Below are 27,648 nucleotides of genomic sequence, written 5' to 3'. Positions count from 1 at the left end.
CACCCATGCCACCATTTGCTGTAGGCAGCTGTGTACTCTGCTAGGGTACAGGAGATTCATGCGATCCCAGGAATCGGAGTCCAGGGGGCCTGGGGCTGTAGCTACCGAGGACAGGAATGAGATGGGAACAAGACCATGGTTGAGTCAGACACGACAGACACACAATGTGGGGTGATCAGGGAGGAGCCCACAGGGCCCGGAACTTGCAGTGATTGAAGACTGGTGTCAGCCGTGAAAGTCTCCCCGTGTACTACTACACTTGCATCAGAGCCTGGGCCACCTGCCACAGCCTTGGGAGGATCACCCTCTCCCTGCCGCCAGCCTCTCCCTGGAGGCAGTTGTTTATAGGAAAGATGGGATGCCCAAGTCAGACCATTCTCCCAAACGCACTCCGGGAACAAGATCCTCATCCCACAGGTAGTAGGCTTACAATAAGGCCAGTCCCTGCCCCCTGGATGGTTTAGGCTAGGAAACTCTTGGGGTCTTGTTTATTTGTTTGTTTGTTTTTTAAGACAGGGTTTCTCTGTGTAGCCCTGGCTGTTCTGGAACTCACTTTGTAGACCAGGCTGTCCTCGAACTCAGAAATATGCCTACCTCTGCCTCCCAAGTGCTGGGATTAAAGGCATGTGCCACCACCGCCCGGCTAACTCTTAGGGTCTTAAACTGGCCTTCATCAGCCAGGGAAAAGCTCTGAGCCCAGCTGGAGTTTCCTTCCCCAAGGACGAGACATTTCTGTCTCTCCCTCAGCAAAAACCCAAGCGCAGCTTGTGCTGACCAAAGGCAGATATTCCTACCAAAGCCTAGAGGTTGGTGCCTGGAGCCTAGAGAAGATCCAAGGAAAACTGTGGCACAGAGTGGAACATTTAGGGAGTTCGTACAAACTCTATTCTTCTGGCACCTGCACTTGCAAAGCCAGATACCCACCCCTGTCCTTTATCACCCCCTCATCCCTCTACATGGTCCTTGGGTCAGCCTCTTTGGCCAGCCTTTCCTGAGGCTTGGATGCAGGCAGTGAAGTTCAGGTTCATTCTTGAGGACCAGCTGCAGGACCTTACCCCAGGTCACAGGAACACCATTACTGCCTCCCAGATTGCAGAGCAGATGGACACTCAGCGTCCTTCTATAGAGGGAGCTGATAAGGATTATGGGTGGACTCTGATCTCCAGTCCACTTTCTGTCCTCCTCCATAGCATCCTGACACCAAGTGAATGGGTCAGGGTGGAGGGGATGACCCAGAAGGCAGTGATCAGTTTTCTCAGAGCTGGACTCCTCAGCCCCTTCTAGGTGACTCTCCACAGACAACTGAACTTCCCTGCTCCTGCTCCTTGCAGTAACAGCTCCTCATATGACCTTTTTTTCGGTCAACACAGTGCTCTGGTCACTCCTGCTGGTCCCCTCTGTCAGCAACACCATCTTCCATACAGCCAGAGTAGCTCAGGAGGGCAGTGTCTGTAGGGGTAAGGCTGGGTGTGTCTCTGGGCCTCAGGTCTCCTTATGCCACGGGGACCTTGGCCAGGTGACTTCTGAAGCACATTCCTTCCCTGGGACAGAGTGTGACATTTTGATGACTCAAGACAGTGGCCAGCTCAGGGTCTTCTCCTTTGCTATGAGGTATGTGAGGGCTTTGGACCCAGAGACAAAGGCACAGGTAGAGCTGTCGTTTACTCTGAGTGTGGCCTGGGCATGTGTCTCACAAACAAGAGCACGGCGAACTCCAGGCAAGACCTGATGGATGAGCAAACCTCAGCAGGAGGAAGAGCTGTTTGTATTAAATTCACAGAGTGCTTTAGGGGCCTTCAGTCCTAATATAAGTAGATAATTGGTTTAGCCAGAGAGAAAGCTAGCCTAGTCCACCTTCGGAAGGACCCAAGTCATAGTCTCTTGTGTCTGGCGTAATGTAGCTGTAGCTGTGTACCCCCTGCCTGGTTTCTGGGCTTCCGTAATCCCAACTTGTCCCTCGGGAACATGCACCCCAAATCATGAGCTGAGTTCAGACCCTCGAAGAGTGAAGGACCGATATATGTGCAGAGGGTGACAGAAGGGTGGTTGGCTCCCCCTTGGACTGTCCTCATCCTGCCTCTGGATAGGTAGGCTTTTCCCTCCCAGAAAAGGTACTGGGGGCTTCAGGACCTGCTGGGGCCCAAAGGTCCAGGTACAGGAGTAAGCCTTCCATCACTATCCCTCTTCCCCCAGCCTGGGAACTAAGGCTCTGGCTCTACCTCCAGTGTGGCGGCTGAGGCTGAACCCTAAGTCCCCCAAGAGCTGCCCTTGCTCCCATTCCAGAAGAAGCCAGGCCAATCCGGGTGTGAGCCTCTGGGGCACCAGAAACACCTGCTTCCAGCTGTGGCTGAATAGATCTTCCTGGCTGTCTGTGAGGCTGCCAGGATACACAGACGACACCCCAGGAGACCTGTGAGGAACACCACAGTGCGTCTCTTCCTCCAAGCAGACTTCTTGGCTACCTCCTTGGTTTTCACCCTCACTGACTGGTCACTTCTGTGCCTGTCCACCGCAGTTCTGTGAGTACTGCGTTGAACTTACGCTCAGCCAGTTGTCTAGCCACCATCTGAATTTAGCAGGAGGGACCAGCATGGTTCCAGTGCCTGTGAAAGCCAGTCTGACAGCAGGGAGAACATACGCTTTTCAGAAAAAAAGCTTGATCCCAGTTCCACCAATGGCTGTGTGACTCCGGGTAGGTTTTCTAGCCTCTCTGTGTTGTGAGTTTCCTCATCTGTACAATAGGACAAATTCATCTTTCATTGGATTGTTGATGCCTTAAGATTTACCTTCTAGTTGTATGGGCTGAGGAATGGCATCAGAAAAGGGCAGGAACTTCTCTGAGGTCACACAGCAGCTCTGATGGAAAGGTAGACCTACCCTGCTGACCCACACGGGCAGGAATGAGCAGCAGGCTGTAGACTATCTCCAGCTCCAGGCTGGAGTAGCAGGAGGGGGTGGGGGCAGGGCAGGCTAGAGAGGCTGCTGGTGGTGGGGTGGCTTGGAGGCCACAGATTCCAGGCAGGGCCTGGGGCATGCATTCTCAGCTGGACTGAAGACTGACAGGCATGCCACAGGCGGCCCTGGAACTTCAGTTCTGCCTGACCTCGGGCTGGGCCCAGCCAGCCTTCTGCGTGCTGGCCTTGGCAGCCTACACTGTGCTTAGCCCTAGAAGTGCACAGATTGCAGATGATTACATCACTTCCTGGAGTCTGGAGGCTGGTGGGGCAGCAGTGGGTGACTCTTGTCATGTGGCTGCCCAAGGCACATGCATGGACTCACCTCCTCAGGAGCCCAGATCTCTCCCACCCTTTCCCACTATGTCTTCTTAGTGGTTCCACAGCAAGCTCACTCTAGGAACCGCGCCCATGTATTCTCACAGCTGGACTCAACCACGTCATACACCCTGACTGCTACCACCGCTGATCCGCAGGCCCTGCTGTGTCGTCAGAGTGCTATCTGGACCCTCCCGAAGCAGACTCCCCTCCTCACCTGCAGATGATGCGGTGGGGCTTAAAGAGGCGTTGCCACTAGACGGGGGCAATAAAAGAATAGAGACATGGAGCTTCAGGAACCCAGAGTCTAGGCCCTGAGCTCACATTCTTAACCCCGTAATGTTCACTGCAACCATCCAGTGTGCCCTTCCGCTGTACATTCCAGCCACTGAAGGGGCAGACTGTCACAACCTGACAGGACACCCTCTCCTGTACATCTGGACTTTCCAGCTGTGATGGTCAGAAGCAACTCAAGTCTTCTCTCCTCTGCCCAAGTTCTGTGTTGACTCACTGTATCCCCTCTGAAGGAGCAGGGCTGAAGGCTGCCTTACTCTGGTGGGCCAGACCTCCAGGACCTACTAGGTCATCTTCATCAGCCTAGAACCTGGAGCCTCTCCAACTAAGGTTGGAGTTGAATTTTACAAAGAGGAAAGAGTCAGACTCCATGGCAGAGCCCAGGTATGGTCCTCTACAGCCATCACCCATCTCATGACCTGGGTGGATCTTACCACAGCCCAGAAGCTTGGAGAGGTTTCAGGCCTCTCATAGCCTTCGGTTTTTGCATCCAGCCAATAGGAATAATGCCCTTTATGAAATCTAATGAGTTATGCAAGCACTTTGCCCACTGCAGAAAACCACAAGAAACAGCCCCTGGTTGAAGCAGCAGGAAACAGAAGGCTCCAGGCATCCAACCCACAAGACCGAGTGGACAGAAACAGGTGGGGGTGGGGTTGGAAAGCCCAGACAGGAGGCTTTGCAAACAGAAGCCTCTGGACTTTGCTGGAGCGTCTCTGCTGCTGAATCTTCCCTTCTCTCTGTCCCTTGACATATATGCTACCTGGTCTGGTGGACTTGAGAAATACCAAAACCCAGGTTGGTCATTTTAGCGGGGCTGGGACTGTGGCACAGGGATTGTAGGACAGGCTGGAACAGCATACCCAAGAGAGCTCCCACACACCCTAATGTAACCTCTCCCCAGTTGCTTGGGAAAAGATGGACCCTGGCATCACAGAGCCTCCTACTGTGGGAAGGGGCACTGCGGCTCATATAGTGGATGAGGCTCGGAGGCCAAGGGACCTTGTGCAGGTTCAGTGGGCTGTGTATGCCTTCTAAGTGGTGGGACCTCAGGCAGGGTCAGCAGGCTGTGGATGGCTGTAAGTGGTAGAGCGCTCACTTGATGGCTGCCACTTGGATGGAGATCTGGCTTCACGGGCCACCCTTTGACACACTAGTCCTCAAGCTTTAAAGGACCTCACTGTGCCATCACCATCTTGAAATCGTTGATACTTTGTGCACAACTGACTTTGGTTTTTTATTTTCCATCGGGCCCTGCAAATGATACAGCTGGTCCTGCTACCAACAGATTCTCACGGGTACTTGGATGCAGGCAGAATGGCTGTGAGTTAATGTTTGCTTGCTTGGGACTCTCTATAGGAGCTGTGTCTTCTGTTTGGTCTTCCATGTTTCCCTCTTATCAACATAGTAATGCTCTCTCCTTCTCCAGGCCAACTACAGAGCCTCTCCCCAGGGTTCATTTCTGGGCTTTCTACCATAATATAGATGTTATTCTCAGGCCTGAAAGGGACCCAGCAGAAAGGAGAGCCCGAGGGTGCAACATAGTTAATTAATATCAATTCTGGCCCTGTCATCCCTGCCTCTGTAGCCCACCCTCTCTAGGCCTCAGTTACCCCACTCAATGTGACATGGCCAACTTCCAGAGGGATCCAGATCAGAGAAAGCTAGATCGTAGCAACCAGCACAGCCTGTTCACTTTGTAGAAGACTTCTCCTTTTTCACTGAGTTATCACTACTGAGGAGACTCAGCCCCAACCCTCAAAAAGGAGCCCCAGGATGGGGAAACCAGGAGAGAGTTCAGGGGTGCACAGACCTGACCTAGAACCCAGGTTTTGAGCAGCATGTGGCCTTGGACAAGGTACCAAGGCTCAGTCTCCTCATCTGTACATTGGTGATGGTGACAGCCACTTCTCAAGGGCAGTTATGGAGGGAAAATGGTACCAGTGTATAGTCAGGTACTCACAGGAGCAGAAGATGTTATTATTGCTATGACTACTGTTATTATCTCTGTGAACTAAACTAGAAGGTAAAATCCCTTAGCAGGACGGAGAGACCTACCAAGCCTACACAGGGTACTGATGGTAAATAAACCACACTCCCAACAACGAGGCTAGGCCCATGCCCTCTCCTCTCCCGCTTCAGAGCTCAGGAACAAAACAGAAATTGGGAAATGAGACATTTCCCCAACCAGCTCCTCCAGCCAGATCTATTTCAGGTGGCCTCAGATAGCTGCCCACCCCTCAGTGGCCGATTCCCAGTACCAATACAGCTGGCCCATCCACTCACCTGCTAGGGCTCCTGCCAGTCGATCACAACTCAAGGCTATTGTGATGTTGGGGAAGGGAGGCTGTGGTGAAGGAGATGCTGAGTGGATTCTATGCTGTCTGAGTCCTGCAAGAAAAAGCAGAGAGGAAAATGAGCTCTGAGTTCAGGACTGCAGGAAAACCCCGAGTCCCCTAGCCGACCTCTAGTGTGCCCTCAGAAAGGTCTCAGTTTCTTCATCTATAGACTAGCAGGGGAAAATATCCCTCTCACAGGCAAGAGACTTGACTGTGCACAGGACCATGCCTGCCAGGGTCCCTCAGACTACCTCCTGGGGAATAAAGCCCGGTGCCCAAGAGGAGCTCCACGGAAACTGGGGGCTGTAGCTCCTCTTAGAAGAGGCTCAGGGTCTTGGAATTCATACCCTCAGTGACCTGTATGCAGACAGCAACAGTCAAACCTCCATGCACACCACCACTATACCCCACCAGCATGCTTCTAGCTCCCCCCCCCGCTCTCTTCTGGAAACCTGAAGCCAGGGCTCGGAGAGGGCAGCATCAGGAGCCTCTTGCAGTATCTGCACAGGTGTCAATTGAGCAAAGACCCACATCAGGCCGATCTACAGCTGGCAAGCCTTCCTAAACTCCCTTCTGGACGCTAACTACTGCAGGTGGCGCAAACACTGGCATTGCCACTGTAGAGGAGGGTGTGAGACAGTCTGCTGGGCTAGCCCAGGACCCAGAAAATCCATTTCAACAGCAATGTACACAATAGTTCAGGCGGTTCATCAGTACCAGGCACAACAGCCCCACAGTGAACACTGCACATGAACACAGGCACAGAATAGACAGATTAGTGCATCATGCACACGCCCTCAAAGTATCAGGAGAAGGTGGCACTAGCCATAGCCACCAACAGAGCCATGGGCGCGAACACACTTGGAGAGCACTTGGACCAAGGTCAAAAAGAGACAGGGGACTTGGGGCTGAAGCACAACCATGTAGCAGCTTCTATTAAGGGGCAGTTAGCTCTTCCCCTGTGACCCGGTGTAAGCCTTCAATCTTGCTTTGAGAATTCAGTGCAACTGGCATTTGCTGGGTATAGAGACCTAGCTACAGGAGGCTCTACTTTTCTGAGCCTGACTCTCTGAAAGCCTTAAGACCTCAGAGGAAGGCATTCTACAAGGAAGGAGAAAAGAGGTCCAGGCAGCATCCCAGCCCAGTGCCCAGTAGGGGCAGAGGCCTCAGGTGACTGGAGAATCCTAAGGGACATCCCAGACAAGGAGGGGCCTCTTGCAAAATGCTCCCTTCCCCCCACCTCCAGACCACTCCTTTTAAAGTGGAACTGATAACCGAGACCATGCTTCACCAATCAGAATCCTTTGTGTGGTGGGAGTGGCATCTGAGAGGAACACACGGCCTTCTCGGGAGTCTGGAATGTTGTGCTTCTTGGTGGCGCAGTGGTTACACAAGCATGTTCACTTCTGAGACCATTTATTCAGCTACATGAGTAGGGTAGGACACTTTCCTGAGTGACATTTCAATAGCAGCTGAGTGGCAGGTCTGGCTCCACCCTGCACTGCCCCCATGCCCCACCTCCCTACTCTCCACACTCCACAGCTGCCTCCCTCACCTCTGCACCTGGGATGCCCCACCCCTTCCCACCATGCCAGGTGGTGCCTTCTGCAGAAAGCCTCCCATCCTTTTCTGGGCCCATGTGTGCTTGCACAGTTCTGGGCGGAAGGGAATAGAGCCTATCTCAAGCAAGGTGGAGTCTTTTTCTTCTGACTCCAAAGATTCTTCAAGCAGGTGGTACCCTCCATCTCCTTAGTCTCCCAGAGAATTGAATCCTACAGTGATCTGTCTCCAGGTGACACAGATCATAGGCCAGCATCAGATGAAGTGATGCTTTACCGTCAGTGAAGACCGAAGGTGAAGCTGAACTTGGGGATGCAAAGAGATTTCCGTGATGGGGGAGAATTAAGGGGTTCTCTTGTTGTAGATGGCACCATAAATGTGTGCCCTTCTCCCATAAGACCACAGAGCCTGAAGGGCCAAGGAAGAGGCGTGGGAATTGACTCCTCTGAAGTACCTCTGGGTAGCCCTCAGGCTCAGTCTGCATGGCAGCCTTCACACCCTGCTGGGCAACAGAGTCTCAGCTGAGTCCCAGTGCTAGGGTCTAGGCACATACAACCAACCTCTTGTCTTCATCTTCCCAGCTCCAGCCCTGTTTTAAATGTATGTGTGACCACTAGCCCCTTAGTTCACCACCCATGAAAGGTAGGCTAATTCAATTATCTTGGATAAGTCTGTTTTCCCTCTTCCGTGGAAGGCATGAGGGCCAATAGGCCAAGGTGTTGTGGGTCTTGGGTCTTTTTCTGTCCCTACTGTGCCAGCAACAATTCCAGCTAACAGCCATCTGAGGTAGCCAGCTCACTCTACAGAGGCCATAGCACCTACTCCCCACCTCAGACACCCTTTACTAAGAAAGAGATGCATGGGTGAGCCACAGCACGGCCAGGTCCCTGTTGGAGAAGTCTGCTGGAAGGCAGCTGTTTGTATGTGTAGGGGTGAGTAGGGTGAGAACAGCATCCCTAAAGGTATTCAGGTAGAGGGAGGGCCCCCCGAGGTCACAGGTAGATCAGACGCAAGCTGGACTTCAATTTCTCAAACTCCCCTGAGGACCAAATCACTCAGATGATTGCTGAACCCACAGTGTTCTGTCCTCTCCCTGGAGAGAATGCAGGTCTGGAAGACAGCCCAGGAATTTAAATTGTTAACAAGACCTCCCAGGTGATCTTCTGCCTCTGGAAAGATAGGCAACAGAGGCAGGTGACCTTCCAGGTCCTTCTGGGTCCAGAGATTATCAGCTTTGAATATCGCTCTCCACCATCCCAAACCCATCTGGAAGATACCAGCCCTCCAGGGCAATGGTCTGAACACATCGTTAACAATGATCTAAAAGCTCCAGGAGGGGGGAGGGGTAAGGCTGGGGGGGTGGGTTCATCCCATGGTGGTAGAACCAGTTCATCTCCTTCCCAGCTCCTGAGCCCCCAGAGCCTCGTGCTTAGCATGGGGCAGGGTTTGGGGGAGCAACAGCTGTTTGGCTGCTGTTCAGTGGGGCTCCAGAAAAGCAATTATCTTGCTCTTAGCAGAAAGGCATGGGCCCTTTTGCACACACACACACACACACACACACACACACACACACACACTCATCCCAGGCCAAGATGCTGTGGTGGCCCTCATTGCCACCCACTCCAGACTCCAGATTTCTGACTCGCTCGCTCCACCTCAACCCTCTGAGCACACTTCCAACACTTAAATCATTTAGCCTGCTAAACCGGAGACGGCAAAATGGGTGCTATTTCTTAAAAACATACAGAGAGCGTATTAAATTATTGATAGCCATTAAACAGGAGGAAAATATTAAACAGCTCTCAGCCCTTATCAATCATTCATGCAGTTTCCACTGGGGTGTTTTCTGGAGTGATCACTCGGGCAGCCCGGGGAGCTGGCTCCTGCCAGCAAGGAAGGCATAGGCTGGAGACAGGCCAGCAGCAGGCTGGCCCCAGCCCCAGCCCCAACCCCAGCAGTCACCTTGGGTAGGGGTATTTGGGGGCAGGGAGGTAAGGTATTGCACTTGCTAGCGTGCAACCCTCCGCTCTTCCCCACATCATTAACAAAGGGAGACTCCAGCACCGCCTTCAGGAGCCTCTTAATTAAATCCAGCCTGCTTTTATTGGGCACCTACTATATATCAGGCCTGTGGGATGCACAAATAAACAAGTCTCAAGGCCCTCGGGGGCTAATGGCAGCGGCAGTGGGGAACCCATTGCAAGAGAACGTGACTGTGCTCTACAATGATGGAGCCCAAACTAGAGGCCCATGGGGAGCTGATGCAGAGAAGACAGGACAGTGGTGGCAGAGGCCACCAAAGAAGGATTCACTGAAGTAATTCCTGGGGGCACTCCTGGGGGGTGGAAATTGCCCTGAGAGTAACTGGGGAGTGGAATAAGAGGATAGTCTTGGTAAAGACTGAATACTGCTTGGACCTGCTTGAGGGGCAGCTACTGACTAGGTGGGATAGCAGCTTGAGCACAGGCATAAGGCATAATAGATAGGAGGCTAGCACCCTCAGTGTACACAGGCAGGAGCTTGGGGTTCACCCTAGCTGCCCTGGTCATTATCCCCACCACACTGGTACGGCAGATCCATTTCCTGGCTCTGATTCAGGACACCTAAGCCAGCGTGACGCAGGCCTGGAGGCTGTAGGTCCAAGGCCCTGCTGTATCCAGCCACAGACCAGCCTGGCAATGCTACCCTTGGGAGACAGGCTCCCCACTGCTGCCTAACCATGCCAAGGACCCAGACACCACCAGGGCTGTGGGAGCCAGGAGATACCTGATACTGCTCCGCCTCACGGTGGAGGGAGCAGCCGCAGCCAGAGGCCATGTGAGGATCCCAGGCCCAGATGGGCTGCTCAGTCTGACCCTGCTCCTCTAGCCATGCCCAGCACACACTGGTCTTCCCGAATGTTTTTCAGGGCTGTCACTTGCGGCAGCAGGGGCCCTGCCAAGTGTGGATCACACCCTTGGTGGAGCAAGCTGCTGTCTCAGGGAGATGTTTTATGGAGAGGAGAAGTTTACCATCACACCAGGGACTGGAAAGGTTTCACTGGGAGAAATTCAGTCTGCAAAGTGGGAAGCGACAAAAGGTCCCTTTCTCAGATACTTGGACCATCATTCAGAAAGGGTGGCCTGGGATTCAGGGAATGTCCCTCAGGTTTCAGGAACCTATGGGGTAGGGGAATGAGTACATCGAGCCGATACAGGGGTGAGACTCTGAAATTAGACCCTGCTCTGCCATCAACTGTCCCCTCCTGGGCTCTGCCTGAACACACAGTGACGGATACTGGGGAAAGCCACACGGCTCCCGTGGGACAGGGGTGACCTCCAGAGTAGCTGGATACAGCTTGCAAGGAGCATGGAATTCCTGAGGTTGACCCCAATCAACACTGCTCTGTTCACCTCAAGACCCAGAATGACGTCATGTTCCAGCCTCCTTTGTGCGCTTGCCAAAGGCTCAGGGCTCCTGTGTATCCCTGTCATCACCCCCTTCGGGTTGTCACATATGATCTCTTCTCTCTAATTCAGGTTTCACACAGGTGCCTGGCCCTGGGCAGAACTTGGGAGCAGGCTATCTAGAAAGTCTTGCTGACCAGCAAAATCAAGACCCAGATGGGCGTAACCCCAAACAACTGCTCCTGGCTTTACCTCTGACTTCCTATTGCGAGTTCTTGTCATGGTCAAACTCCCAGTCTCCTAGCTCTTCACTTATTGCTGTATTCACAGAAGTCTCTGTACCCCAGTCATACGACAATTACTCAACCCTTCTGGACTGTCTTGACCCAGGGCCTTTGCATATGACAGTGCATTCTCTACCCAGCTCAATCCTGCTCTCTGGTTGTAACTGATGCACACTTTCTACATTACTTTAGACTGAATTCTGGTCACATCTGTTCTGATCTAACTGGGGGACATCATGAATATCAACAGGGCTCCTTTCATCAACTCTTGGCACACAGGGTCAGGGTGAGCCTCTAACTTTATTACACCCCAAACCACCCACCCCCACCCACCAACCAGAACCAGTTCTCCCTCATGGATAACCTGCAGAGGTCTCACAGCAGTTTTAAAAGCTGTTCCCCAGAGAGAGGGTGAGATGCTCTTAGCCAAAAGTAATGAGACTGTATTCTTGGAGTTCCCGAGCCAAAGGAAGGGGCAGGCTTTGGAATTTCCAGGCAAATGCCAACAGAAATTGGCCACAAATGAATCATTAACTTTCAAGTTGAGAGCTCAAGTGCTTGTGCCAAGGTCTTCAACTCTGGACTATGTGGGCCACTTGGCTTCACTTGGTTCATGACTGAGGCCACCCCTGCCCCTCCCCCACTGGCCATCTGCTTTACCCTGGGGCCTCTGTTCACCAAGAGGCAAGGCCATCTGAGCCAGAGCAGCCCTAGTGGCTAATGGGAGAGGGTTTGCTTTTCCCCGAGACCCATTCCAAACCTCTGTCCTCTCACCCACACCCTTCACTCAGAGTGACCTCTCCAGCTAGCCAAACCCTTTCTGTCCTCTGAAGTCTGTATGCATTCTAGCCTGCCTTCTACCTAAGCCTCGTGATCCCCCAAGCCCCTGCAGCCCTGCTTATGTCTCTGTGAGGTTTACCTGAATTGCCCTGAGTGCCTGGGACTCATTTCTGCTAGGACCTTTCTCTACTCCTCTATACCCTTGCAACAGCCAGGAATCTGGCACCACCAGGGACCCACTGGACACAGGGCTCAGTTGGAATCCCACAGCTCTAAGCCCAGGGACAGCAGTTTGCTGAGTTAATATAAGGCCTGCAGCTCTTATAGGGTTGAGATGGGTGGTGATCTGTTCCCCATCTTCTCAGGCTCCTTTTCAGGGCCTGTGCCCAATTGCCCTGTGGACCAAAGGTAGCAGATAAAGGTGACCTCAGGCCTCAAATTAGAGGAGCTGGGTGGTACCAAATGCCAGTTCCCTTGTAGCCAGCAAAGACCCAGAAACAACAGCCTCATTCCTCAGGGTACCACCCTACAAAGGCCTGGACGCCACATAGCTGGTCTAGAGCACAGGCAGAACCTCACAAATAGACATCCTATCCTTGTGCAATGCCATACAGCATGCACTCATCTGGCCACCTATACAGGGCCACTGAACAGAGTGATGGGTGTCACTGCCTTTTGCGTTCACTATACGTGACCCTTATCCTTCCTCCACTGCATGGAGAAAGACTGCCACAGTAGTGTGAAAGGTGGACTCCAAGTTCCACAAACATTTGGATGGAGCTAAAAAGGAAGTGACTGTCTGAGGTCCAGTCAAAGTAGTTGTTTGGGAAGCTGGGCCCAGGCCTCCATCAGTCTCTAATGCCCCCACACTCCTGGGCGCCCAAGCTTAGAGCTTTGACAAGTGCTGTGAGTACCATCTCGTCCATCACCCCGCCTTCTTCACAGAGCCCTTTGTCCATCTGGTTTGTTCATCAAAATGGCCCTGTGAAGTTGGGCATGCTGGTTCAGGACTGTAACTCTGGCACCCAGGAGACTGTGGCGGGAGGATTTCAAGTCTGAGATCAGTCTGAGCAAATTATCAATATTTTGCATCAAGAAAGAGTGCTTGCCCTGGGTTCCATCTCTAGCACGAGAAAGAGAACACAGTGAAGAGCTCTCCAAGGCAGCTGGTGAAGGTCCTTTTCACCATGTGACAGATGGGGACCCAAAGCCCAACTGGGAAGAAGCCTGACTTACCCAGTGATCTAGACAGCTCCATCTGAACCTAACTCGAAAATGGCTGCCCTTAAAGCCATTAGCAAACAAGAAAACACAGGATGGAGAGTCATGTGCTCCTGACAGGACCTGGGTTAGTGCCCTCATTTGCCTGCTTTGGAAGTGGGTTCTGTGACATGGCGTTTTTCCTACGGCCTGGTTCACAGTTGATAGACATGGTAGGGGAAAAATGGGAGACTGGGGTGCTCTGGGAGAGGAGGAGGAGCAGTTGGGAAAAAGGTGGGTAAAGGGCTCCAAAGACAAATGAAGCTATCTCCCTACCACCAGCAGGGTTCCTTATCCATGAACCTAGCGTCAGGCCAGATGCCTGGAATAAACTGAATATTTGTGTGTGTACACACACATGTCTACATACACATCCTCCTTTTATACCCCATGTTTGCATATATAGGGACTTGATAAGGTAGAGAGTACAAGGTAAGTCAGTGTCTGTATGCACTTGTGTGTGTATATAGACATTCCCCATCATATCCCTGCCGGTCATACGTGTTAAACACAGGTTGCACACATACAGACTGACTAGCAGACATCCATCCCACAGGACCCCTGCTGCCCCGAGTGCTGGCAGGCACACCTGTATGGCACACTGTTTATTTCCACTCAAATCAAGAGCAAGGATATCTGGTGCACACAGCACATGCTCCCAGACACGGGTCAGGACACATGTGTACACACTCATGCACGGCAGTCCCGGAGGTGGCCAGGACAGGGAGACGAGCAAAGAGAGCAGGTGGCAGGCAGCCATGTCCAGGACTGTGCGAGGAACCCTCACTGCTGCTGGGCTGAGTCGTTGGCACAGCTCACAGCAACCCCATAAATCACGAAGCCACTTGCCGCAGCTGTTTAAATCTCCACTGCTGGACTTGGCACTCAGGACAAAGGGCCAGCAGCTATGGGCAGAGAAGAGGGAGGATGCTGGCATTTGGCACCACCCACTCAGGACTGCCTCCCTACCTGAACCCAAGGTAGAGCCCATTGCCCTGGCAGCTGCTATGCCCTCCTTGCTCTAACCTTTCCCCCCTCCATGTTCAGCCAAGCCTTGGAATGCATTCACAGCTTGGGCACTGGCCTCGGGTGCTAGTGCTGACAGCTTCTACCAGTGACTAGTGTCCTATGGGCAGGGGAGGGTGGGGGAGGGGAGACAGACAGTCAGTTCCTCTACAGGAACACCGTGGGTTGTCACCAGACCCGGCATTTATGCGAGGACCCACAGTCAGTTCCACTCAGGGGGAGTCCCCTCCCTTGGCCCACATCACTTCCCGTCTGTAAAGAGGGGATGGGCTCAGGGCCTCCGGGGCCGCTCAAGCTGAGGATCTGCTGCTGGGGAAAAGATCTCATGGATGCTGATTAATTATGACTATTAATAATCCAGCCATCTGTAGCTCGTGGTAGAGCACATATGATTAAAACCGGGCCCGGTGCCCCGGCGGCAGAATGAATAGGTCTCTGAATGGGCCGCTGGTGCCTCCACCAGCCTTCGAGTGGATGCGTAGTGATGGAACACTGGGGAGGAGCTGTTTGTGCTGCTCAGACAGACAAGGAGAGCAGAGACAGCCAGGAAGGCAGACAGGCAGGCAGACAGACAGACGGTGGGGACCTGTTCATCAGACAGTGAATACCAGACAGTCCCCAAGGCCAAGCTTCAGGGAAGGACTCCGTGTCTGCCCCCAGGGAGAAGCTTGATAGACATCAGCTCTTCTCAGCTTTGCCCTGCTGCTTAGAGCCCCAAGTTTCATCCCAAGACTCCTCAGATGCTGTGGGGTGCTAGCTTGGGTCAGTACTGTGATAGATGCTAGCTGCAGCATCATTTCACACCTGTCTGGTGTCCTTCTCTCTGGCCCCCAGCCCAGCCCTGCTCCCAGTTGCTTCCCTGAACAGTATGACTCTTTCTCCACACCTCCTGCCCTACTGTGGGACAATGGGTACAGCCACCATCCCTCTGTCCTGTGGGCTCAGGCCCTCTGGCCTTGCTGCGAACATGAATGCACTCTCGGTGCTCAAGCCCAGTAGCCAGACCATAAGCTGAGCCTGCTGAGTGCCCTGCTACTCTGCACCATAGGAAAATGAATGGCACTGGAGCTTCCAAGCCCCAGCCCGCACATATGCACATCATGATCTGGGAACTCCCACAACAGCCCGTGTGCTGATGATAACCTATCTGATGGATCAAGGAGCTGAGGGAAAGTGGGCAGAGCGCACACTAGGCCGTTTGGTCGCAGAAGTCTCACTTTTCAGGCCACTGAGACTTGAAGGGAATGAGTCAGTTAAGGTTAAACACCATTTGTGGGAACTGAACCGCCATCTTTTGAGCCATCAGTGTGAATGGATGCTGAAGGGTCCAGAGATGGGTACCACGGGGTCAGGCCAGGTTTCTGCATTCACCTTTTGTGTAATCACAAACAAGTCCTTTGCCTACCCCGGGCCCTATCTCTTCAGCTCTTAAGTGAAATGAATGGAGCCTATTCTCCCGTCGCAGGCAATGGTGGAGGCATGAAGTGCAGGCATGGAGGCAATGGTGGAGTTAAAGGCTCTGGAAACGACAAAAGAGCAGCTGGGGTCTCCAAACCACAGTACTAACGCTGGTGAGGCCATTAAAGAACACTATTCGGGGACCTGAGACCAGTGATGCCTTGGAAAATCTGGGACACTTAACCCCCTAGAAGCACATGGAGGTGAGGTGCTTCAAGCACATGAAGATTGGATGACCTTTGCCCCAGTGCTCCCCACAGTCACACCTCTGTAGCTCTTCTTGTGATGATCCTTTTAGACACTGGCTGACACACTTCCTGGTCACCTACACTGTATCTAATCCTGGGCTGATCCCAAGGGATACCCCAGGAGCAGCTGCTGAGTCCTAATAGGAGCTTATAGGTGCTATCACCTGCTAGCTAATCTCAGTGTTCAGCTGGGGGGGGGCAATAGGATCCAGCTACAAAATCCTGGATAACTAATGATGGCAACGTGTCCCCAAGCTCCTTTCCCATCCCACACCTATGGGAGGCATCACTAACTCATCCCTGTCCTCTTACAGAATTCCAGTGTGGCCTTAGAATTATCATTCTACATGGTCCTCTGGGCTATCATTCCTAGACAGGGCATAACACAAAGTGTTTGACATCCCTGTTTGTGGAACAACAGTCATCCTTCACTGGGCTAAACCACTGCCAATGTAGATGAGGCCTAATCTTGGGTCTGGTCTGAGAGATACTAGCTGGCAGGTGCAAACTTGGGACCCAGTTTGAGATCTTCATGGGAAACACTGTGGGTGTGGGGAGATGGGTATGCTGTAGGACCCTTCCAGACTCTTAGCTCAAACTCTGTAGAAACACAGCAGCTTTCCTTTGTCTGGGCCCTCCGCCTGGGATTTCTCCATGTGTTGTTGGGGGCAGTGACAGGCCACCGGAATCTGTCCTTCCAATAGCTCTCTCTAGTCACAGCTCCAAGACAGAACTCCGTGAGCCCTCAGAGAAAAAGCAGCCCAAACAGCATCCCAACTGCAATCCTGCCTTTGTTATTGCTCCCCTCTCCTAATGGACCTTCTCAGAATGTTCTACTTGAAGTCAACTTGCAACTTAAGTACATTCCTAAAAAAATTTCAGCACTACCGTAAACGAAATCAGTATCAGCCACCATGAATACAAGTTAAAGAAGAGAGCAGACTCAAGAACATGGTGCTGTGATCCATGGTCCACCACAGGCTGGAGCCCATGGCAATCTGCTCTGTCAGAAGACGGCAACAGCAAGTAAGTTCTTGGCCTTTGGAAGCTGTCCTTGATGCAGGGCTAAGAAGAAGAGTGGTCTGAGGACAGACAGGATCCCTTGGTCCTGAGTCACCCAGCACAGCCATCTCTATCGTTGTAGGAGTGTGAGACCATCAAGGTTGGCAGGATCCGAGGGGTGATCACACTGTTGACAGAAAAGGAGGCTCAGAGACATGGTCTCACTGACTCAAAGTCACAGAGCAGCAAGAGGCTAAGCCGGGTAATCCAAGCCTTCCGAGTCAGCCAAGGCCCCCTGTCTGCCGGGCTGCTGAGTTGGTGCTGCGCAGTCACCCTGACCCGTGGCTGTGCTAACAGCTTTTACACCTGAGGTTAACAACTATGATTTAAGAGGTTGTTTGTCTTAATTTTCAGGAGTCAGCTTCCAAGCAGCTACTAATGCATCAGCCTGGGAAGTTTGTCTTTTAGAAAATATTTATAGCATTTCATGACAGTTTAGTGACAATTGGTTACAACAGCTGCTCTTTTCCTCACTTTCTATCACAGCACCAACCCAGAGCAGCAAACACACAGAGACACACACAGAGACACACACACACACACACACCGAGAGAGAACACACACACGGAGACACACGCACACAGACAGACAGACACACACACAGACACAGACACACACACAGAGACACACAAACACAGTCACACAGACACACACACACACAGACACAAACATACACACAGAGACACACAGAGACACACAGAGACACACACACAGAGAGACACACACAGACACATACACAAAGACACACACACATACAGAGTCTTTCACACACACAGACACACACACATACACACACACACACACACAACACACTTTGTATAAGACACAGAGAGACACAGATACATAGACAGTCCTCAAAGCTACCACTAGGATCACTGGGACTCAGAGCCTCTTCATTAGTTTTGGAATCCCTGGGATTATGGCTCTTAGAGAAACCTCAACAGTAAAGGATCCAAAGCCCTCAACCCCAAAATGTAGATTCTAGTTTCAGGATAGGATTGGAGAAATACAGCTGGAGCTGAGCTAACCTGGTATTCAGTGACAGCTTGCAGAAGTTTATAGACCACCATAATGCCCATGGCCACAGCAAGACATCACCATCAACCAGGCAAAGCCTGTACAGGGAGTTTTGCAAGAAATGGCTATCAGAGCCCTCTCTGCTTTATCCCATACTAACAGGCTTCCTTGGGCTCTGCCAGACCCAGCCTACTGGCCCTGACTTACTCACAAAATGACCTTTCCAGTACTAAATCCCTGAGAATCTTCCACTGCATTCTGGAGTCTCAGGTAGAAACTCAATGGCTTAGGAAGCCATGTCCAAGATGCTGGCCAGCACACAACACAGGGAAACCAAGTCTGCCATGAAAAGCCCCACACGCCAGTGGGCACAGCAGAGGCAGCTGCTATGTCACAATCAGAAGTTCTCAGCTGAGAACAGGGAGCAGCAGTGACACCCAGGGCCCAGGGCCAGGAGAAAGGGAACATTGTTCCATGCCTGCGGCACGCACCTTCTGCGCATGCCAGCTTTACTCTCCCAGGTGGGGTTCCTAACCCTCTGTACCAAGGCTGCAGACTCCACCCACTGCACACAGCTCCACCCAGCACAGGCAAGCTACAGGTCAAGCTTTGGAGAGCCACGGTTCCAGATGAACAGAAACGAAGCCCAGGTCAGTCCCACCCACACTGCCCCAGGAGGTTGGCAGAGTGCCCCAGGGTTTGATCTGTAAAGCCTCTCTCTGCTTGGATGTCAACAGACATGGCCAACTAGCGATCTGCCATGACACCACCCTTTCACTCTCTGCTTTCCCTTATCCAGTTTCCCCTCTTTCTCCACCATTTCTATTGGATCAGCTGATGTCCACCCCTCAGGTGCCCAGGCCCAAGACCCATTGGTAGGACCTGGAAACCAAGCAACTGTCCTTGGTTCTGAGGCTGCCCCCAGACAAGTTACTTAGCACCTGATAGACCCTCATATCACGTGCTCACAAGCCCACCGTTCCTTCCACCAGTATAACTTGTCCTGTTTGTCACCTCCCCCCTGTGTACGTCTGGTCTCTGCTCACCCACCTCATCTTATAAACTCTCCAATGCTGCTCACTCCACAAGTACCTTCAATGCCAAATGAACCCCTGCCCCAGGGCCTTTGCACTTGTCTTTCCTTCTCAAATTCCATGCCCACACTGTGAGTAGCTCCATTGTTTCCCAAGAGGTTCTTCCCTGTGGTAGCCTTATCTACACACACACAGTCCCTTCTGCAACAACAGTCAATGTCATTCCTATACTGCACACTGCAAAAGCTGATTGTTTCTGTATGTATTTATTCTGCCCTCCATGGTCCCACCCCATCTCTGCCCAAGAACAACAGCCCACGAAGCTAGGCTCCCTAGTCAGGCTGGTCTCTGTGGTCATGTCTAGTGGCTGGCACAAAATGGGAGAGCTCAGGATTTGCTGAAGGAAAAGGTGAAGAAACATTTGAGAGGTTTCCTACTCTCTAGATGACGATGCTGAGGACTGGGAACAGCCTCCCCTTTCTGAGAGTCTATGAGGCAGAGGCAGAACCCAGGCTTCCAGGCCCAGTCAGACCAGAGGGGTACTCAGCACCGCAGAAAAAACACAGAACATAGATGGCTCCCACATCTCCCTTGAGACTTGACTGCCACTTTGCCTACCACATCCTGTCCTTGAAGCCAAGCTGGCCTCCACATGGGCCTGACTGCATTGTGGCCATCCTTCCAAGGACCCCTGCCTGAGCCAGCCCAGTTTCCTTCTCATCATGCCCAGTAACTCCCAGCCCTGCCTTGAGATGGCGGGGAGAGTCAGGGGGCAGGAGAGGCCTGTTGTCCTAGGGTGAGGCAGGATGAGGGGGCCAAGCCAAATTCAGGTCACATTGCTACACTCACAGCCCTGTGAGGGCTAAAAATAGTCATGTTTATGCTTGCAGAGCTGAGAGTCTGCTTCTCAGTCAGCGGGCTCAGGGACTTTACTGCCATCCCAGGAGACCCGGTCCAAGCCAGGCTTTGGCCAGGCCTTCCTGGGTCGGTCGCTGCCTCTGTTTTTTTGGTAGGGTGAAGACAAGCTGAGAAGGCACAGGGCCCTGCATGTGTGTTTAGAGGGAAGTGTGTTTGAGGGATAGAGGAGTTGGCCAGATCTTAGTCCAACCAGTTTATCCCGAAGCCTCCAGGATCGCGGTGGCGTGGGGTTCTATTTGCTGTGTGGCTGGGGCAGGTTACTAGCTTGCCCTGGCCCTTGGTTATCCATTGTGCCAACTGCCAGTGGGGGATAGACACTTGTTCTTCACAGAGCATGCTCAGTAAGGAGGGCCAGCTACCCATAGCACCATGGGCATGTTGGCAGCAGGGAGCTAGGTGAGAAATAAGGCCACCCGGGCCCCACAGCAGTCCTCATGCCAGATGATGGCACACCTGCCAGGACAGCTGTCACCTGACCCTGTGCCTCCCTCTCTCTTTGACCTGGTTTACCCTGGACTTTAACATCCCAGAGGCAGGTGGTAGACCCTAGCTAGAGAGAACCCTGTATGCACAGTTGCTGCCCTCTCTGACCTGCAGTTCCATCAATCTGACTACACCACGCAAAAACACACAGACGGGTTACTGTCACACAGGCACTGACCTTCCCGGAGTAGACACAGAAGCTGGGATCTTCTGCCCAGGAGGCCTGGCTGAGTCCCTACTTGCAGAGGTGTACTCCCCCCATGTCGATTCCTTCCCTAGTGCCTGTGCCTTAGCTTGCCTTTCCTGGTGCATGTCCTTCCATGTCCCTCCCCCCTTCCTTTCTGGCCCAGGAATCACCCCTACTTCCCACTTTCCCATCAGAGTGAGCTCAGCTCCCTGATGGTCCTGGCTTCCCCTCTCCATTAGACAGACAGTAGCTCCCTTGGGCTGAGACCTTTCCCTCCTCAACCCAACCGCCCAGGACGGCATGTGTGAGTCTGTGTTGAATCACCCCCAGGGGAAGAGCCTGCTTCTCCTTTCTCTTTGCCCTAGCCAAGTATATACCCTGCCCTCATAGCCCCCTCTCAGGATCCCTCTAGAGTCTTCTACACACAGTGGGCTCTGGCTCTGCCCCTCCCTGCGGTGGCTCCTGTCCTGGAGGTGGACTGCTCCTCAGACCTGTAGCTCTCTACCAGCTTCCAAGGCACCTGTCCATCTATGCTGAGAGTGGCTAAGCATCTGGCTAAGAAGCCCCGGAATCTGTGTGCTGGGCTGCAGCTGCTATACCTCTCATACCACAGCAGGGTTCTGGGGACTGTAAGAATAGCCCTCTGATAGCCACTGCATGGATTGCTTTGTGACTAGGATCTGGGAGGCATCACTCCTTACCTGAGTTCTCAGAGGCACGGCGGCTGTTTAAGGCCTCCGTGATGTATATTTAGGCCCTAGGTAGTTCTGCGGATGTAAAGCTGATGTCCTCTCTAGACCCTTTCTGCTGAAAACAGGGCATCCTTCAGGGCATAGCTCAAAGGCCTTCTCCTCTAGGAAGCCCTCCCTGACTGCTCTATCCTAACAGGCTGACTGCAGCCTGCTCCCTTAGCAGGGCTCATGAGATGCCCATGTTGTGGGAATCTCCTGGTCTGTCTTGTTCCCGTGAGTCGCTGAGCTTTTAGGCTGGGCCACTCCTCCAAGGCCTGGCACATGTCACAGCAGCAGTTGGGGCCAGCTGTGGTAGGATCAACCCAGTGGGCTATTCCAGTGAATCCATATCTTTCCCCCTTGGGAGTAAGAGGAAGTCATGTGACCCCCTACAATACACCTTCCAGAATGCCCCTCTCCCCCAGCCACTGGTCCCCAGCCTCAGCTCAGTGAGCTCCTCCCTAGACCTTGTCAGGTCTCAGCAGGTCAGTGCTGCTATGGCTGTGGCAGAGGCATCCCTTAGCTCAGGTCTCCCTGCAGCCGAGGAGTCTTTACACGCTGGTTTCTAGAAACTGAGCCTTTTAGGACCTGCTCCTAACTCTGCACGTGCTATGATAGGAAGAGCTGAGCCCTGCACTGCTGTTTGGTTTCTGTTTGGCTCACCTGTCTGGAACCCTATGCTTTCTCCATCCAAACCCCAGGAGCCCCAGCAAGTTCCTGGTGGATTCTGATGAAGTCACACTCTGGATCCTTGATCTCAAAATTTCTCCAGCCTCCTTGAGAGCCTTGAACCCCCCCTATGGTTTCCTCTCACAATTAATCACCTTGCTGGTGACGCTGACCCTGAGAGTCAGACCTCCGAAGAGAATTGAGATCTCATTCCCCTCCCCGCTCTGTCTCTGTCTGTCTGTCTTTGTCTCTCTCTCTCTCTCTCTCTCTCTGTCTCTCTGTCTCTGTCTCTGTCTCTGTCTCTCTCTTTCTCTGTGTGTGTGTGTGTGTCTGTGTGTGTGGTGTCCCTCATAAACACTCCAGCCCCAGCAGGTTCCTCAAGCCTCCAGGTTTTGAGGGCCACTAAAGCTCAAATCCCAGCGTGTCTGACCCGATGGATGAACTTGCATATCCTACATATATTCATTTGTGTTCAGTCACAGATACCTTCAAGGTATGCGCTGTTTCCATTCCTATCTCCATTAAACAAAGGAAGGAACCTGAACACAGTTGCTAGGTTGGGATCTGGGACCCAGAAACCTGGCTCCAGAATGCACACAGGAACCTTCACATTATGCTGCCTCTGAAAGTCAATTACCCCTTACCCACACATCGAGGCTTAGCCTGGTCTTCACTCCCCCATAAACTTCTGGGTTTATCTGCAGTCCCAAACCTGGGTCCACACAGATTTTCCTATCTAACTGGCTCTACTTCTAGTTCACCCATTCAGCCCCTCTTAACTCTGATCCATACACCCCTAAGCTCAAACTTTCACCTCTGGCTTTCTTCTGGGAATCTGAGTCTCTCTAGGCCAGTGGTTCGCAACCTATGTGTGTTGACCCATCTGGGGACTGAATGACTCTCTCACAGGGGTCAGCTGAGACCACCAGAAAACACAGATATTTACATTATGATTCACAGCAGTAGCAAAATTGCAAATATGATGTAGCAGCAAGAATAATTTTATGGTTGGGGTCACAGTATTAAAGGGTTGTAGCATTAGGTAGGTTGAGAACTGCTGTAGACAAACTCACTCAAAACTGACATGGTGGCTGAGTGACCCATGAGCCCAGTCCAGACGCTGCTGGTGCTACTGTCTGTGTTGGTCTGAAGGGCTCTGAATAATAGGCCCCAAGGGAGAGCCTCTGAAGGATGTGGGGGACCCCGTAACAACCCCTCTTCCTCACACTACTGCGGGGGCACAGTCAGCATCCATACAGCCCATGGAGAGTGGCCATAGAGACCACATATGTAGCGTGCACAAAAGCCCAAAGTGACAGAAATTGATAAAAACTTCACGGTGCCACTGACACCCCATATATCAGAGGCCCCAAATCTCATTCACTGCTTGCCTCCAATTTCTATCAGAGCTTGCCAGCTGCACATTTATTGAGAAGTTTGTGAGCTGACAGGCACTGTATTACCAACATTAATGATGCATCCGTCTCTAGAATTACTGGGGAAACAGTCCAGTTGATTTCATTATCATCCCCTGTTCTCCACATTTCATTCGACATAGCTCCCTACACAGGGCTGAACAAGGACCAAAGTCAATAAACAAAGGTGCAGGGCCGGGAGAACCCAAACTTACACACTTACACACACACACACACACACACACACACACACACACAGAGAGAGAGAGAGAGAGAGAGAGAGAGAGAGAGAGAGAGCACTAGTCTTCCCTCCTCCCTCCATGACAGCTGAAGGTCCTCAGGCACAGCAGGTGGGATTCAGGAGGACAATGGATCAAGAGCCAAGGTCAAGCTCCCCATTCATGACTCAAAAAGGGAAGTGGCCTTCAGGAGGCATAAATAGACAGTGATGTCATCTCTATGTGCCCCTTGACTAGGGCAGGAAGTTAGCCCCGTGTACAACCTATAGTCATCTGTGGGCCACAACCCAGAACTGGATCCAAGCCTGTAACAGGCTCACCACTCTGCCGGCTCTCTCCAGGGACAGATGAGACTGAGATGTGCAAGGTGTTTGTCTCTGTCCTCTGCCCATATCCCCGGCCATGCAGGTCTGCGTTTAGTTACCAGCCTTTGCCCACACTGCTAATCCCCACCGTCACCATCATATAGCTTGATCAAGCCCCTGCAACCCACCTCCCAGAGTTTCCCATCCAGTGCTTGTTTCTTTCTTGGCAGTTAACTAGGATTAAAGGTATAGTTGAGAGGTGCCTTTACCTATTCTTTCTCTCTGGCTCCCCACAGACAGGAATCTTAACTCTAGGGTCACCATCTTGTCCTTAGTGCCCAGCAGAGACTTGGCCTCAGCAGACCCCCAAGCCCCTGTCCATCCCTGGATACAGTGATTTAGGATAAAGAAATTCTGGAAAAACATCAGTGGTTTCAGAGCTGAACCCCAGAGGTCAGAAGCTGGGTCGTGCATTCTCATATCTAGCTTGCTATGGAGACCTGTCCCTTCTCGCTTCCTCTTGACCATTCTCTACATCCAGATTCCCCTAGAAACTTTCTGGACAGCAGGGCCAGTAGGCAGCTCTTGAGATCAGGAGATAGGATTAAATTCTGTTCCTGTCACTTAACTGAAATGTATAACAGCAGTAAGTGCTGCCAATCACCTGAGCCATAAGACAGGAGTGAGAGGCCTATGGTCATGGCTATCTCTGGGGACTTTTGGGTTCCCCAACTGGAAAGATGGGTTCCTAGTTCACCATGAGCAGTGCATACTTCCAGTAGCTCTGCAACTTCTCTATCTGTAGATGTTTCAAGCTGACCATGATGGGTGAGAAGTGGGGACCCAGGAAGAGACCCCAGAATGGCTTGGGCCTGTGAGAATTGGCCTCTGGGAACATATGACTCATAGTAGAAACCATGGCATCCCTGGATGAAAAGATGCCTGGGGTGTCCTCTTCATGGCTGTGGTTGCTTTAGCCAGAGAAATGCAGGCCCAGAGATGGCAAGGCTCAGTGCTCAGGTGAAGCTGCACTCAGCAAAGGGCCAGAAAGACAAAAACATCTGCAGTTACCCTGTAGACCCGCTGGACAGCAGGAAACAGCAGGCAGGCAAGGCAAGGCAAGGCAAGGCTAGACAGGCGCTCAGGGTTGTCTCTGCATAAGAGCTCCCATCAGGAAGCAAGCTCAGAGGCCCAGCCCTGCACCTCTCGGGACAGCCTCCAAACCATGGGGATTATGATTATTATTGTTATTTAGTGCTATCTGGAATTAAATCAGGGGAACATTTGACTTAATAGATAGTGTTCTGACTTGAAAATAGAGTTTTCCCCTGAAATAAATATTACTGACATAATTTATTTACGAGCATTCACCATGGGACCGGCTCAGCACTGAGTACTAAGCATGCATTATTATATTTCATCCCCCTAACAACTCCATTGTCCCCAGGAAACGAGTACGCCAGGCTGCCCAAGATCCTACAAGTGAGAAGGGCAATGTGAACCTAGAGTAACGCAGGGCAATGTGCCCTGTGCCCTGAGGGCCTCAGAACTCTCAGGGGCATTTAACCTCGTCACTCTCTGTATGAGCAAGTGCATGCATGTGAACCGGTGCGAGCACACATGCATGCAGGTCCCCAGGCCTCTCACCAGCATTCAGCATGTGCATTCTCTCTCCCTCCCTCCCTCCCTCCCTCCCTCCATGTACATATGGGCAGATATGAATATGTGTATGTGCAGGTGTATGTCTGTGAGCACACTTGTGGTGGCCACAAGTCAAACTTGGGTGTCACTCCTCAGCAGCTGTCAGGCACCTTGACTTTTGAAGATTATTATTGTTAGTGTTAGTGTTATCATTATGCCACAGCACATAGGTGGAGGTCAGAGGGCAACTTTTGGGAGTGAGGTCTGCCTGCCCCCCTCTCTCCCTCCCTCCCTCTCCCCCCCCTTTCCCCCTCCCCTTTACATGGGTTCCAGGACTGAAACCCAGGTTACTAGGCTTGAGCAGCCAACTCCTTTACCCACTGAGTTACCAGCCCAGCCCACCACCTTGGCGGGTGTGTGTGTGTGTGTGTGTATGTGTGTAACCTGGGGCTCAACAATTAAGCTAAACTGGTTGGTCACTGAAATCCAGGGGTCCTTCCATCTGCTGCTCCAGTGCTGAGATTACAAGCACCAAGCCACCATACCTGGCTTTTCACCTGAGTGCAGGTCCTCCTGTTGGTGCAATAAGCTCTTTACCGACTGAATGTTTTCCTGGCACGCACACTTTTAAAGAGGACACTGAAGCCCAGAGAGGTGTTGGACTCGTATCAAATCACCCACCCAGTTGGCAGGGCCAGGCCACCTGATGCAGCTACTGTGGGATTCCATTTTCAAAAGAGCCTGGGAAGCAGGCTGTCAACATAGCTCCGCAGCCAAAGATAGGAGGCACCAAACCCAGAAGAGCCTGAGGGTGCTGGTGGAGAGGTGGGGTCTGCGTGCTCCCTCTGCAGAACGGTAACCACTTGGGCAACTGGGGACTTCCAACTCCTAGGACCAAGCCCAGGAGCTCCTTCAAGGCTGCAAGAAGGGCAGACGCTGCCTAGTTTCAGCCCTCACAGTCCAGGTTAGTACCAGCACAGGCAGGCTGTATACCTCGTGCTCCTTGCACACCTAGGGCACCAGGCTCCAGCCTCAGTAAACAGGCCCAGTCACAGCTGGACTCACCCAGCAGGCTTGTTCTGGGGAAGCTGGTCGGTCGAAGGAAGGGCGCCTTGGCATTTCAGCCAAGCTCTTACTCAAGCAGGCCTTTCTGTCCAAAGGGCAGCTTTGACGTGCAGAACAGGCTGTGGTGTCAATATGAGTCCAGCATTGTCGGGCTGGGGACAGACAATGCCCTCGGCAGACTGTTTATTTATAAATCTACCCGGTGCTCACCTCTGCCTCTCTCTCTGAATTAAAACTGAATGGGCTTTCTTCCTGTAACTCAAAAAGGCTTGCTCAGGCTGATAAAAGTCATCCAGAAAGTGCTCTCTATCTTGCAAATACAGAAAGTCCTCACACCCACGTCTAGAAAGAGGAAACAGTCTTCCCAGTGCTGGGGCTGGCCCAGGAAGCAGGACCAGGGCAGGGGCCACCAAGGGGGCAGCAGAAGAGAGGCTTCTTAGACACAGAACTGCATTCAAGTCCTGCCACAGACAGACACAGTCTCACTTTGCAGCTGGAATCGCTCCGTGACATCACACGACATCACACGTGACGACAAATGACGATGCGACCGCTCCTTCTTTACAGTTCCCTGGACAATTAAATGAGACAATCACAGAAATTGTGTGGTATGGGGAGAGAACCTGGCGACTGTACTGTTCATTATGGTGGCTAAGACTGAAAAATAGCTGTCACTGACTAGGGTCCCAGCCTGCCACCCATTTGCATCTCGCTGGGGGTGGGAGGCTGGAGGATAATCCCACCCACTCTTTGGGCCTTAGTCTCTTCCACAGTTCATGAATACTAAGGAACCAGTATCCTATCAGCTGGCAATTTCAGCTCCGTAACTGTCAGTTTTATAATCTAATGTTTTCTGGGGTGCTCTTTCCTAGACTCTCTCTTCCCCCATCAAGAAAAACAAAATTCTAAAAACAAACAAACACAAAACAACCCAACTCAACTCCCATCTTACAGGAAAGATACTTGGAAAACCCC

General features: G+C 52.2%; 1 protein-coding gene across 5 annotated transcripts in view; it reads right to left on the bottom strand.

Moving 5' to 3' along the window:
* The window catches only part of Zmiz1 (zinc finger MIZ-type containing 1), a 206,056-nt gene that overhangs the window by 157,293 nt on the left and 21,115 nt on the right, over nt 1–27,648 (bottom strand). For all 5 annotated transcript variants that reach the window (XM_021182703.2, XM_021182704.2, XM_029468727.1 and 2 more), the window contains exon 2: nt 5,853–5,957. The gene's annotated coding sequence lies outside the window, so the exon portion shown is untranslated. The remainder of the gene's footprint in view (nt 1–5,852; nt 5,958–27,648) is intronic.

This window comes from Mus caroli, chromosome 14, assembly GCF_900094665.2.
Source record: "Mus caroli chromosome 14, CAROLI_EIJ_v1.1, whole genome shotgun sequence".
Classification (NCBI taxonomy): domain Eukaryota; kingdom Metazoa; phylum Chordata; class Mammalia; order Rodentia; family Muridae; genus Mus; species Mus caroli.
Note: the sequence above shows the minus strand (reverse complement) of the source record. Positions and strands in the feature narration are given on the sequence as shown.